The 12573-nt window shown below is 37.4% G+C and overlaps 1 protein-coding gene across 4 annotated transcripts in view; it reads left to right on the forward strand.

Moving 5' to 3' along the window:
- The window catches only part of THADA (THADA, armadillo repeat containing), a 368709-nt gene that overhangs the window by 104527 nt on the left and 251609 nt on the right, over nucleotides 1-12573 (forward strand). The window lies entirely within an intron of this gene.

Genomic DNA, 12573 nt, shown 5'->3' on the forward strand with positions numbered 1-12573 from the left:
AATATTTTGTCTGGCTGGTAATAAACATCTATCCCATGTGCTGAGGCATGGTTTTTGTGGGGGGAAAAACAGTATATGTGACCAAATAATTAAAAACTGTATCAGAACGCATATACATACCAGCAACATTAATGGCATGAGAAATATAAATTCAGGCATCTAAAAAAAAAATTCTGAATTTTTGAATGCTTGCCTTTCAACCTTTAATCTTTTTAATGCAGTACTTTTTTGGTATACAATAACTTTTTAGATTTTATAACCAACCTCAATTATGAATTTAACACTTAAAAGAATGTGCTGTTTTATTTTAAATGTACCAAAATACTGTAGGTACCCAGCATTGCTTTAATATATACATTTAATCCCATGAAGGCAATGGGCTATTAAACATGTGATAAAAATTTGGCATATATTTAGATGCTTTTTTGAATAGGGATAGATTTGAGCACATGCCCAGATGCTGTCCTGAATCAGTATTATTTAAGTAAAATATCTCACGTAAAAGGTAGTGTATGCATATATGTATATATATTTGTATATGCATTACCATAAAATTGATAAAGATTTGTTTTAGATTAGAAAAAGACAGATAATTATTTTTCTCACTAACATGCCTGAAAATTCCTTTAGTGGAAAAAAGTATGTAACTCTCTCCAAAATGTTTTTCTTTAAATTTCTAGTATTGAATTGCTTCAATTTTTCTCAGTTCTGACCAAGTTATTTGACTTTTTGTTTTGATATACACGGGTGCATCTACACATCACCCTGTGGCCATGTAGCAATGTGCTACATTGCCATGTGGCATGCTATGGTGACATAGTGATCATGTGGGTCTACACGTGATCAGCAGCTGTGTCGCCATAGTGGCGCATTCCCCGGTATAGCGCGCTGCTACGGCGACGTAGTGATGAAATCTAATTGCACGTTGTGTACACAACGCAGTAACTGCCTGTACTGGACCATGCTTTAGTAGTTTTGGAAGTACTAAAGAACAGTGCTGTAGCAATGGCGCTGTACGGCAACATGTAGACGCGCCTATTGGGTATAAAACCCCTTTAGTGAAGTTCATCTTGAGCAGTGAAAAGCATTTCTGTTTCAGTGCAAAAGTAAATACTTTTAGAGAGATTAGATTAATTGAAGGATCTATATAGTGGTAAATTTTCCAATAAGGGATTCAATGATAAACAGTTTGTAGTAAATAATCAAAAAAGATTTTTACAATTTTTTTTATTTATACAAATATAGTAATAGATATGTATGTCAGTATTGACACCAAGTTACTAGCTGTGAGCCTGAATTGAAGTAGTAGCCCTGTACTTTATTCTAGCAAACAATTTACATTTCTATTTTTTATATCAAAAAGAGTGGTTTTGAAAGGGAGTATTATAAATATTTTGGGGTATTTTGGTTAACAATTCATTGCAGATTTATCCTCTGTGACTGTTCTCCTTAAGTGTTTTGCTTTGCAGAATTGCTTTTTCCACACCTAATTACATAAAGGTATCATAAATAGCAAACCAAAAGGTATAAAGAAACTTTTACATAAAACAGATCAAAGCAAAAACAGACCATGCTGTCCTTTGGAAATCTTGGCTAGCCACTCTTGTAAATAAAAGTGTTTCTAACGCAGAAAGTATTCAACTACCGTATTTATTTAGGCCTTGATTGACAGTTCAGTTATTAACTTCATAAAAACATGGGCAACATACGCTAGTAAGAATGTTTATTCTAGCACTTCTATCAGAAGGAAAATGAAAACCAAGATATAATGGCTTGTTCTCTGTTTCTTTTAAGTATTTATTTTAGAACTATGCAGTATAAAAGAATGTTTTCTCAAGTCAGCGAACTCAGGCCATTTTGCTTACTGTTCTGGAATTTAAGTATGTTTTATAATTCCTTAAAAAACAAAAGTTACATTTACAAAAGCTGTAAATTCCACTTATGCATAATGATTCTTCCATTCCCCTTCAAAAATTTCCTTTCTTACAACATTATGATGTAGTAGAAAGGCTAGTACCCATTGTTCTCACTGAAGAAATGTATTACAATTAAATTATGTAGTGTAATAACTCTGTGACTAACAAAGACAAGAGGATCCTTTTACAACTTTGGCCCAGGGCTTTTAATTAGCTGCTACATTGCAATTTTTCTTTAATTAGCAACAAGAATTTACACAATGTGGTTCTTTCCCTTTTTTTCCTCCAGAAGGGCTAGGTTTATAGTCATGATGCTAGTGTCTTTATGAATGTGATATTTTTCAACCTTGAAACCTAAGATCATGAGTGCCCTAGAGACATTATTAAAGAAACCAAAATACCTAAGCCTAACAAATGTATACTACTATTTTAAGTGCAAAATTATTCAGGTGAAACTTCTAAAATATATAAACTCGGTTCCTAACAAGATCTTTACAGTGGACTGCCCAAATGTCCATCACTATCCACTTAAATCTGTAAGACTTGGAGTACTGATGTTTCCCAGTCTGCCAGCCAAGTGATTGCTAACTGGCAATGGGTATGCAAATATGTGCTTTTCTCTGCATTAGCTAGAATAAGTAAAATGACACATCTTTTCTGACATCTGACTGGCATTTTGAAGTGCCAAAAAGATTGCTTCATGCTGATATTAAGACCACATTACCTCTAAAGTTCTAAAGCCCAACAAGCAAATTTCAAGAAGTTATATGGTGAGGGGAGGGGAGAGAGAGAATCACTCTTGTTTTAAGAGGGCAGGATCCTTCTGAAACTTGGCTTTTTTAGTACGGCGAATTGTATACTGCAGTATTAGCTTTCATGTAGCTTGGTTCATGGGCGACTGGTGCCTCTGAAATCTGTGGGGACACCAGCGGGGCATGACTGTGGGGGTCCCCCAGTGGCAGGTTGCCGAGTGCACTGGCAGCATGGTGTAGCCTAGTTTTAAAAGGAAAAGCTTTAATATATTAATAAACAAAGTATTTAATATTTGATTGTTCCCTACCCTGTGAAATGGAAAGAACTGATTCCAAAGAGTGACTTCTGAAAGAAGAGAACTGTATTATCAAGAGTTGCAAGATCTGGCGAAGCTCCTCTTGTCTGACTGCTCTCTCAGATTCCTATGTTAGGTTCATGTCCATTAGTCCCATGTGTTCTAAAGCTTCTTTGGTGCATTTCCTAGATACAGATTCTGTTTTCTGCTCCTCTATGGAAATGGAGTCTGAAAGCCCAACTGATGAATTATAAGATCACACTTGCATCACACCGTCCTCTTGCAGTCCACTGATTCATCTAGATTTTTCTCATCTGCTGTCATTTTCAGGTGGTAAGCTCTGAGCTTAAAGCAGAAAATCTTGGCTTAGTCCCTTGGTATGTGACTTTGCACTTTACTCTGTTTTACTTTATTCCATTTCTATTACTGCAGTCCTCAAAGCCATCTGTTTATTCCTGCCTGATACTCTGGTTCCTCTCTGTTTTCATTAAACTTCCTACCTTGGTGGTGTTAGAAATTTTGGTAGGACAATCCTAATTTTGTCATGCCAACATCACTTAGTGAAAGAATTCAGTAAGTAAGGGTTGGACTACATGACTCCTGAAGTCCCTTCTAGCCCTAGTCTTCTAAGAGTGTTCTCAGACCAGACCTTGAGGAATTCCATTAGTAACTGGGCTCCAGCCTGAATCTCTGTGTAGCTGAGTTTGTAGCCATTGCCTTTTTAGCCTTCTGCTCCTTACAGTTTTTCTATTGACTTCCTCAACTCTCCATTTTAATTAGTAGTTTCCCATATAGCTGGGTAGTAAATATCTTACTGAAATCCATATAGATGAAATCCAGAAAATCCGTTATCAAAGAAAGGTATCAAGTTAGTGAGATGTGATTTATCATTGGTTGGTATACTCAGTTTACATTTTATTCTGCTGCTCTTCATTACTTTATTTGTCCTCCAAAATTGGTTCTAAATATTTGTATACTAGGGATGCAAACACTTAAAAAGTGAATCATTTAACTAGGAAGCCCTGTGATAACCAGTTATAGCTTGCCAGTTATCATTTAGTGTGCAGCTAAAGGGGGTGGGGTACAGCTGGGAAGGAAGTGGGGAAAGGGAACCTGTACTGGCAGGAACTGGAAGGCAGGTAGCAGTAAGGGAGGAGCAAGGGGAGGGAAGCGGGGAGGGGGATTTGTATCTATAGCTAGGCTTCACAGATCCTGGTACAGCCACTTGCATCCTCCCTGCTGCCTGCCACAAGTAGCCTGGGTGCTGGGCAGGCCCCTGCGACCTGCCGTGGAGCTCAGGCTGCTCACGGCAGGCAGCGGGTAGGCTGTAAGCAGCTGCTTTGGAGTCCGTGGAGCCTAACTCTTAGGTACTAGTCCCCTCTTCCCCTTCCCCTCCTTCTCACTGCTTCTCCCTCCAACCTGCCCTGCTGCATTCTGGTTCCTGCTGGGGGTTGACATACCAATTAATCATTTAACCATTGTAATTACAAGCAATAAGGAAAGTTTTGGAATACTTTTTCTTATGTATTCTTTTCATAATTTACTGAAGACAGAAGAGGCAAACACATTAAATGTAGGCTACATATAAATAATTAACCGTTTGCTTTGGCTACTACAAGTATCAGCATCAAATTTGGGCCTGGCTTAAAATTCAGTTGGACTTGTGCCTGCTTATGCCAAGGCTGGGTTTGATTCCTAGTCTCTATATTGTAACTTTATATGGGATGTGATAGGTAATTTTTTGGGTTAAGTAATTTCAGTATAATTGTAAGAATATGTATAATTCTTGGATGCAAAACATGAAAAAAGGACCTTGGTGAAACCTATACCCTTTTAAGGAAACTTTATAAGTGTTACTTCTTTATTTTTGCTTCTTCCCTTTATGCTTTTCCTATTTTATACTTTGTTCTAACCTTTATCTTAATCTTAGTTTTGGTTTTGTGAGGTTCTGGCAGCTTATTGATACTTATTGTAAGAGTGTATATTACAGGGACCTTGAATAGCCCCAGAAGGTCAGCTGTCTTACTTAAACCTTGCCTGCTGTAGTTTTTTTTTTTCTCTTCTCTAGGCTGTCACAGTATAAGCAGATGATTCACAAATGTGCTTTGTAAAGGTAGGATACAAGGTTATGGAGTCCTTTAATTCTTCTGAAAAATATGAAATAAGAGACATGACAGAAACGGATAACCGTGACATATGTCATTGTAAAATGCTACATACGCACAAAATGTCATTGCAGTTTTTTAAAGTTGTACTTCTACTGTGTGTTCTTAGCACTAAGCAAAGACCACCACTGCATCCAAGATTTTATTTTTTTTAAGCTGATAAATGCTTCACATTGCACCAAATACAGTAATACAGTAAGACAACGAAAGGTATAAACACAAAATGTATAAACATTGATTTCAACCTACACATAAGACAACAGAATATCTCTTAATCAGAACTGATAAATAATACCTGGAAGAATGATTCTGGAGATGTCATATTGACCAGGAGGAATTCATGAAAGTAGTTGGATGAATAAGAAAATGGAGGGGAAACACTTAATTTAAGGGGCATGGTCAAAATTTAGTACAAATTGGAGTGAAGTTATAAACTAGATACACTTTAAAATCAGTTAAAACATACACATTCTGTTTAAGAAAGTATGCTGGTATTGAACATTTTTATCAGCTCAGGAAAAAGGAACAGAATATAGTCAGAATGAGGACTTTATATTGCTGCGAGCCTACTTATGTTCCACTAAGAAAAACAGTAAAGCTATACAAGCACCTATGTGAATAATCAAAAGTACAGTAAAAGTTCTGTAAAAACTCTTAGCCGAGCCTTTTCTGGAATTGATAAGCTGCTTTTTCTGTTCCTTTTTACCTTTATTTTTCTTAAGAAATTTTATACAACCCTATAGCACATTGCTGTATTGCTGCCACTTAAAATAGACTCCTCTGTAAATTCTTTTTGAGAGCTTATGATTTTCATCTGTCTTCAGTTATTAACTTTAGTTGCAGTACCACAATGAAGGAATTAAGTCACAATTTACAGGTAGCATCTCTACAATTTACTGTTAGACCATCTTAATATTTAGAGAAATCAGATTCCATACTAGATTATTATGTTGTTTCAAACACGGCATGCACATTTCCATACTCTTGCCTTTTGCCACATCACAAAAACTCCCTATATTTCATAAAAAATATTTTCTAGGTAGTATCCTAATACTGTTCCTTCTGTTTATCAGCTGTGGAGCATGTCCATATGAACAGAAACACTGGAAAGAGTAAAAGTGTTGAAGAGAGTGGATGGAATTGTTACTTGAGTGGCAGATGGAATTTGACTTAGATTTGAAGAATCTTTCCCTTCATTCCAATGGAGAATATTTTGAAGTACTGTATTTTTATTTTGGGGCAAAGAAAATAGAACCGGGAAAACCATCCTTCTTGATTTCAATCCCTCAAACATAATACTCCCTTTTCTCTAAAAGTCTCATGGTCAATCTTTTTCCTGAAGCGTGCTGCTTTGCAAGTTAACCTGAGCATGGTGCCATCATTTATTGAAAAACTATTCTAAAGAAAGAAGTGTTCTCTACACAACCATCTAGCATGTGGCTACTATAAGACCTTTGGGGCAGAAACTGTCTTGTTTGTTTACTAAAGTGTATCCATGATGATATATGACCAGATTAGAAGCAAGAGACTCTGATTCAAGATTAGTGTCTCTGGTTAAGAAGGTGCTAGATATTCTTCATGAGTGTAACAGCAGAAAACAAATTGCTTAGCTGTTGTTCACTGTTTCACTCCTCTGTTTTCAATGAAGTGACCCTTATTTTATGAAATATAAATAACCCAGCATCAAGCCATGTTGTTTAGATCTTGCTAATTCTGTTTGAAATATCAGGCTTTTCAAATATTCTGTATCCATATAGGAAAAAAAAAGAGAAGCTAAAATAATAGAGGTCAAGTCAGTAATAAACAATTTAAGCTGGGCATTGGATAACAGTGCCTTTGCACTGTTTCTAGTTAGTTATTTTATTAACAGTGGTTTTGGTGTGTAGCTATAAAATCCTGTGACCTGTGAAATGTTAGTTTAATTGCAGTTAATTAAAAGTGGTCTCCTAGTGGCAAGATCTGCATCTGAGCTTATCATCAGTAACTGTTTCCATCATCAATTAGTCATCTTTACAATTTGTCCTCTTTATTTAGTCTCTGGATCCATTCTCTGTATACAGCTCCTTTTTAAAGTAAATCAAATTGGTTCTTGAAGAAGTGCTTTGGTAGCTTAATATTATTTCAGTCTGGGATGAACATTTAACCTTCACCGGTGTGTTAGTATGTAAGTAACTTTGCAGAATACTTGCTTTTTTTTCAGACATGATGTAGTTCTTTTCGAGTCTGAGGCAATGTGTGTGGGCTGGGGAGAGGGGATGTTTTTGTCACTGAAATGGGTGATCCAGATCTTGAGTATTGGCTGAAATATGAAAATCTCAACTGCTATTTTATAAATACGTGGGCATTTTGTGCATTAAAACAAATGGAAATCATGTGAATAAATGCCTTGTGCACTTTTTAAAATCTTCACCTTTCCACTGTTTTGTGCAAAGAGGGAGTCGAATACCATACTATTAACTAGGGCAAAAAAAAATGTCTTTGTGTTCTTGAGATACCTGACAGAACATTTATTTGTGGATGTCCTTGATATCACCACTGATTAAAAATCAACCAGGCAAAAATATCTATTCTCCACAACAAATTTATCTACTTATTTTACTTTCTGCTTATTCCACCACTCTGTTTTTGGCCTCTTTTTTTTCCCCCTTGAAGTTTCCACAGTTTGTTGGTTACAGAACATTCTTATTTCATCCTGTCTCCAATAATGTTGCTAGGCCATCTAGTCTATGAACAGGAAGTGGCCAACGTTTTCCTATAGTGCAGTGGTTCTTAACTGTTTTAGAGTCAAGGGACCCCTTGGAAAATGCCAGCTCTTCGATTTCACTCATTTGTTTCACTATAGAAAAATACTGTATTTATTCAAATCCAGCATGACTTTGAATTTGAGATGACCCCCCAGTAATTAGGTTCTTTAAATGGAAAATAGACTGTAATTATTAGACAGTCATCTTAAACTATCCCCAACCACAGGGAGGGGGGCAGGCAACTTGACCCTCCATACCTTGCTCCCCTTCCACTTGCCCCCTGTTCCTGTGTTGATACTGCTTGCCCTCCCACCTAATCCTTGACCTACGCTGTCATCCACCCCAACCCCCTGCTTCTGTCCCATCCCCAGCCCAATACCTGAGATGCTCTGCTTCCCCATTCCCTGCCGGATCCCCAGCCCTAGTTGCTGCTTTGCTGTTAACACCAGGCAGCAATGACAGCTGCTCCAGCCCTGGCCTGGGGCAGGCTCAGCACTGATATGCAAATCCAAGGCAAGACTTGTTTCTCCCCATGTTAAATGAGAAGGGAAACCTTGTCTTGGATTCAAGTAAATATGGCAATAGAGCAGTTCATCTGTTGCAAAGAACTCAGAAAGAGCACAACAGGTCAGAACTGTTTTGACACTTTGACTTCCTAATTGTAATTTCTGGGCTTAGTTTGTGAGTAATATTCACATACCTCACTAATGTTGTGTGTCACCTGTGACTCCCTGGTTTCGAACCACTGCCTAACAGACTAATCTGCTCAGAGGCAGCAATAAGTACTCTGTCCAAGTACTTTCAAGGCACATCTTCTACACATATCTAACAAGTACCAGTCAGGTTTAGATTAGATTCCTTCCTTCAAAATAATCTCTGGGTCAGTAACCATAAATTATGTGATTTCCCCGTTTCAATTCCAGTTCTCTTGGGGGAGGAGGGGTTCCACCTCTGGCTATCTATAAACTGCATAAAATCTATGTGTACTAAATGCTTTTTAAGCCTAAAGTTCTAAGAACTGAATGCCTAATTTTAATATTTTATTCATCAGTTTTTTTATTTGTTTAAGTAGGCCTTTTGCAACAGGAGCCAACCCTTAAATTAACTAGTTGTTTGAATGGTTTTCCAGAGGTGTTAATCAGCTCCCTTGACATAAATAGTTACTGTAAATGCTCAAACCAATTTATAAACTGGGAAATTGTATTTGGGTTTCTAAAACAAGAAGTGTAATCTTGATAATGCTGGTTGTAGTACTACATCTTGGGAATTCCAAGGCAACTCTTTTTGTTCAAAAACACCTCCTTATGTTCTTACACAAAACAACCCTCCCCCTTGAATATTTATGCTTCCAATTCACTAAAAATCATCCAGTTGTTTGAAATATTTTCAAAACTTCTGCCCTTGGATTCATTTGCAGGCTCTTTTGTGGATGTATAAATCTTACCTGTGCTAAACAAGTCATGGAATTAAAAGCTCATGTTACTGTAGCTGTCAGTTACGATATTTCATCCTAATCAAATACATTTACGTCACATTTTTAAGCAGTCATCAGAAAACTAGAGATGACACTTATTTTACACAGGATTGCTGTTTTAATAGAACTGAAAATGTTGATACTGTTTTTGAAGGTGGTTCCCATTGAACAATTTGGGGTTTGACTTTTAATAACAGTAACTATGCAACCCTCTCTTGGAAAAGTCATGCTCACTTGGAAGGTGGGGTTGGGTTATTTTTTTTTAAATGGTACTTCTCACGTATGTGCTTGACCAATTTTACCTGCTGCCTGAATTGGATGTATTAAAATGAAAATGCACTGCAGAATAAAGATTTTTATAGAGCCTCTGCATTAATATAGATGAGACTCCAAGAACTGATTCTGGGAGTATCCCTCTGGCCCCTGCTACATGTTACCTATATTGTACAATTAATAGGTGAATCACGTAATAAATTTAGGTTGGCCACATACAAAGTAAGAGCAACCACACATGCAGAGTAATTATCACACTATAAAAATGACTATCCAGCGCTAAAAAAAAAAAGCCAACTAGCTATGAAATTAGTGCTTGAAGATGTGTAACAACTTTAAAGTTGGACAGAAACCAGCTGTAATTTGAACATGTAGAAGGACTTGTTTTCCCTGTGCAACTATCTAGTTTGACCTCCAGTTTCTGATCCATCCAGGGTAATGATTAGTTGGAAATGAGGCTTCAAAATAGGGTTCTGTTTCTAAGAAAGCTTATGGAATGGGCAAAGTGCAAAAATAGGAGTTAAATTGCTGTTAGTGATGTCAGAAACTGGACCTAAACATTGAGATCTTTAATCTATAATCTCTTTATTTCTGCAAGGAATCCAATTTTAAAATTTAAATTGACTGATGCATTAGATTTTTTGTTTTGTAGTGTTTTCATTTGTGTGTGTGTTTTTATAGCATTACAGTACTTAGATTTTTTTAGATTACATGTATTACTTCTTTGTATATTTTGTATTTTTGTGCATTTGGGTTGAATTGGACTTCTATTTTGTTTTAAAGTCCCAAAGCATGCCATTGTTCTTCTAACCATTTTTCCCATGAGAGGAGGGTTATATGTTACATGAGATCCACTTTTAAGTGAACATCCACTGATAATACCTGCAAATATATCAGGTAACTGCTGAATTCTGTAGCATGATGGTGTAGAAATTCAGCTGCATCTACATGATGGCTTAAAAGTTTAGGTTTTATTGGGTTAAAAAGAATTCTGCAATCAGTAAGGTATCCATGGGCACCTATACATGTGCAGTGAGGTTGCTCTGGGAATGCACTGTAATTACAGCACATCAGAGCAGACCTGATAATTAAGTCTGCTGGAGTGTGGTAATTACTGTGCTCTACCAGACTCCAGTGTCTCATGTATCAGCAGCCCTGTGCTGAAATATGGTGACGGGAGCGCCTTATTTAAAGCTTGCTTGATGCGCTTTAGTTAAAGTGCCTCCACTGCCATTTTTCAGGCAGGGAGGCTGATACACAAGAGGCTCTGGTGCTCTAATTTGAGCGACTCTCAGAGCCCTGCACCCACTCCAGGCACTTTCATTCAGGCACCCCCACACACACTGCCAAAGCATGTGTATAAATGCCCCATTATGCTATTTAGTTTGAGATATTTGCAGAGATATTATACATGCTGCTCCCAAGTTGTTGGGACCAGGGAAGCTGGAAATTTTAACAGCTCCAACTCTCGGAGCCACTGTAATTAAAGTGCCGCCCCAGCCCTCCCCATGTGTTTAAATGCCTTTTGGGATTGTGGGATAAACAATAAGTTGGATGTTTCTGCTAGATGGATCAGTGAAATATCTAACAAGGTTGGTATTCTAAATTGTCATATTACTTCATCAATTTATATTTGTTCATATGTAGAAGGCTTTCTTCAACCATAAAGATGTGAAATTCTTCCCTTTTTTTTGTGTGAAATCTAACTTCCTAAAACAAAATTCTGTGGCAAGTGTCCCAAGTCTGTCTTTGGTTAGAGACATCTTAGTGTTTTGACTTACTTTTTACGTGACTACAGAAAGAAAGCTTCCTGTATCTCTCTTTTTTTTAACATTCGTTTCCATCTAGTGATCTGTTTTGCTGTATTTACTTTATGGCCTGCAGCTAAGGCATGTTTTTTTAGCTGGGCACTGGGTGAGGTTTTGCTGATGTTCACCATGTGGTGATTTACTTTTGCATTGGAGGTTTGGGGGGGGTGTATTTTCACTAACATTTACTTCTGCAGTTTATCTGTGTGATTTTTTGTTAATGTAGGTTTATGTTTGCTAGCTTGAAGCTTTGCAGTGAAGCTTTGCTAGCATTTGTTTACTATTTTGCTCAGTGAATCATATGGTAAGCATGCACTACAGTCCTGCTCTTTTTGTTCTGGTGGTTGACTCTCTCGCAGATTTCAGAACCCTTTTTTTATATATTTGTTGTGTACATTTGAATTAGGCTCTTTACAATTCTGAGATTTAAAACACTGTTCTTGTTAAAAGTTTCCTGAGCAGGCTAGACAGTGGCTAAGTGTTTATAAAATGTTCTAAGAAGCTTGCGCAAAAGCTTAGATTTAACTTAATTTTATTCAGTGTCATAGCTTGAACTTTGCTGCTTTATTAAGTTTGGTTAATGGTGAGCGTTGCTAAGTATTGATATAAACTGCATGTTTTATTAAATTTGTTACTTTGCTGGAGACCTGTTTTGAATCTAATTGTTACTTAGGCTTACAAGGCTGCATCTATCCTGGCAAATGGGGGTGAAGGGTCTTTTTGGTGGCAAAGTGTAGTAGGATGGACAAATGGACACCCAGATGTTTTTACCACTATATCTAATGGCCCTCAAGTATATATTCTCAAGTACTAATAAACTAATTAGACTCATTTAGAACTTTATGATAAAAATATTAAAAGCAAAAAGGTGAAAAGTATACACAAAGGGCTGGACCTGAAAGCATACATAGCCAGTCTTGCATCATAACCAGAAGATTGAAACCCCCACCCCTCTTCTTCAACACCCTTTGTGGGGGGCCAGTAGGGGGTGCTCCTGCATTAAGCCACCCACCTCACTGCGCCCGACCACCTTCCAGGCTGTGAGTGCTTCCCTGGGGGTGCCTCACGTCTGGCTGACCCTCTTCCTGGAGCACACCCACTAGCCTGGGGGTTCTACTGCCACCACTCAGGGCTGGGCTTGATTT

Source organism: Gavialis gangeticus, unplaced genomic scaffold, assembly GCF_001723915.1.
Source record: "Gavialis gangeticus isolate Ggan-Ray unplaced genomic scaffold, GavGan_comp1, whole genome shotgun sequence".
In the NCBI taxonomy this organism is placed as follows: Eukaryota; Metazoa; Chordata; order Crocodylia; family Gavialidae; genus Gavialis; species Gavialis gangeticus.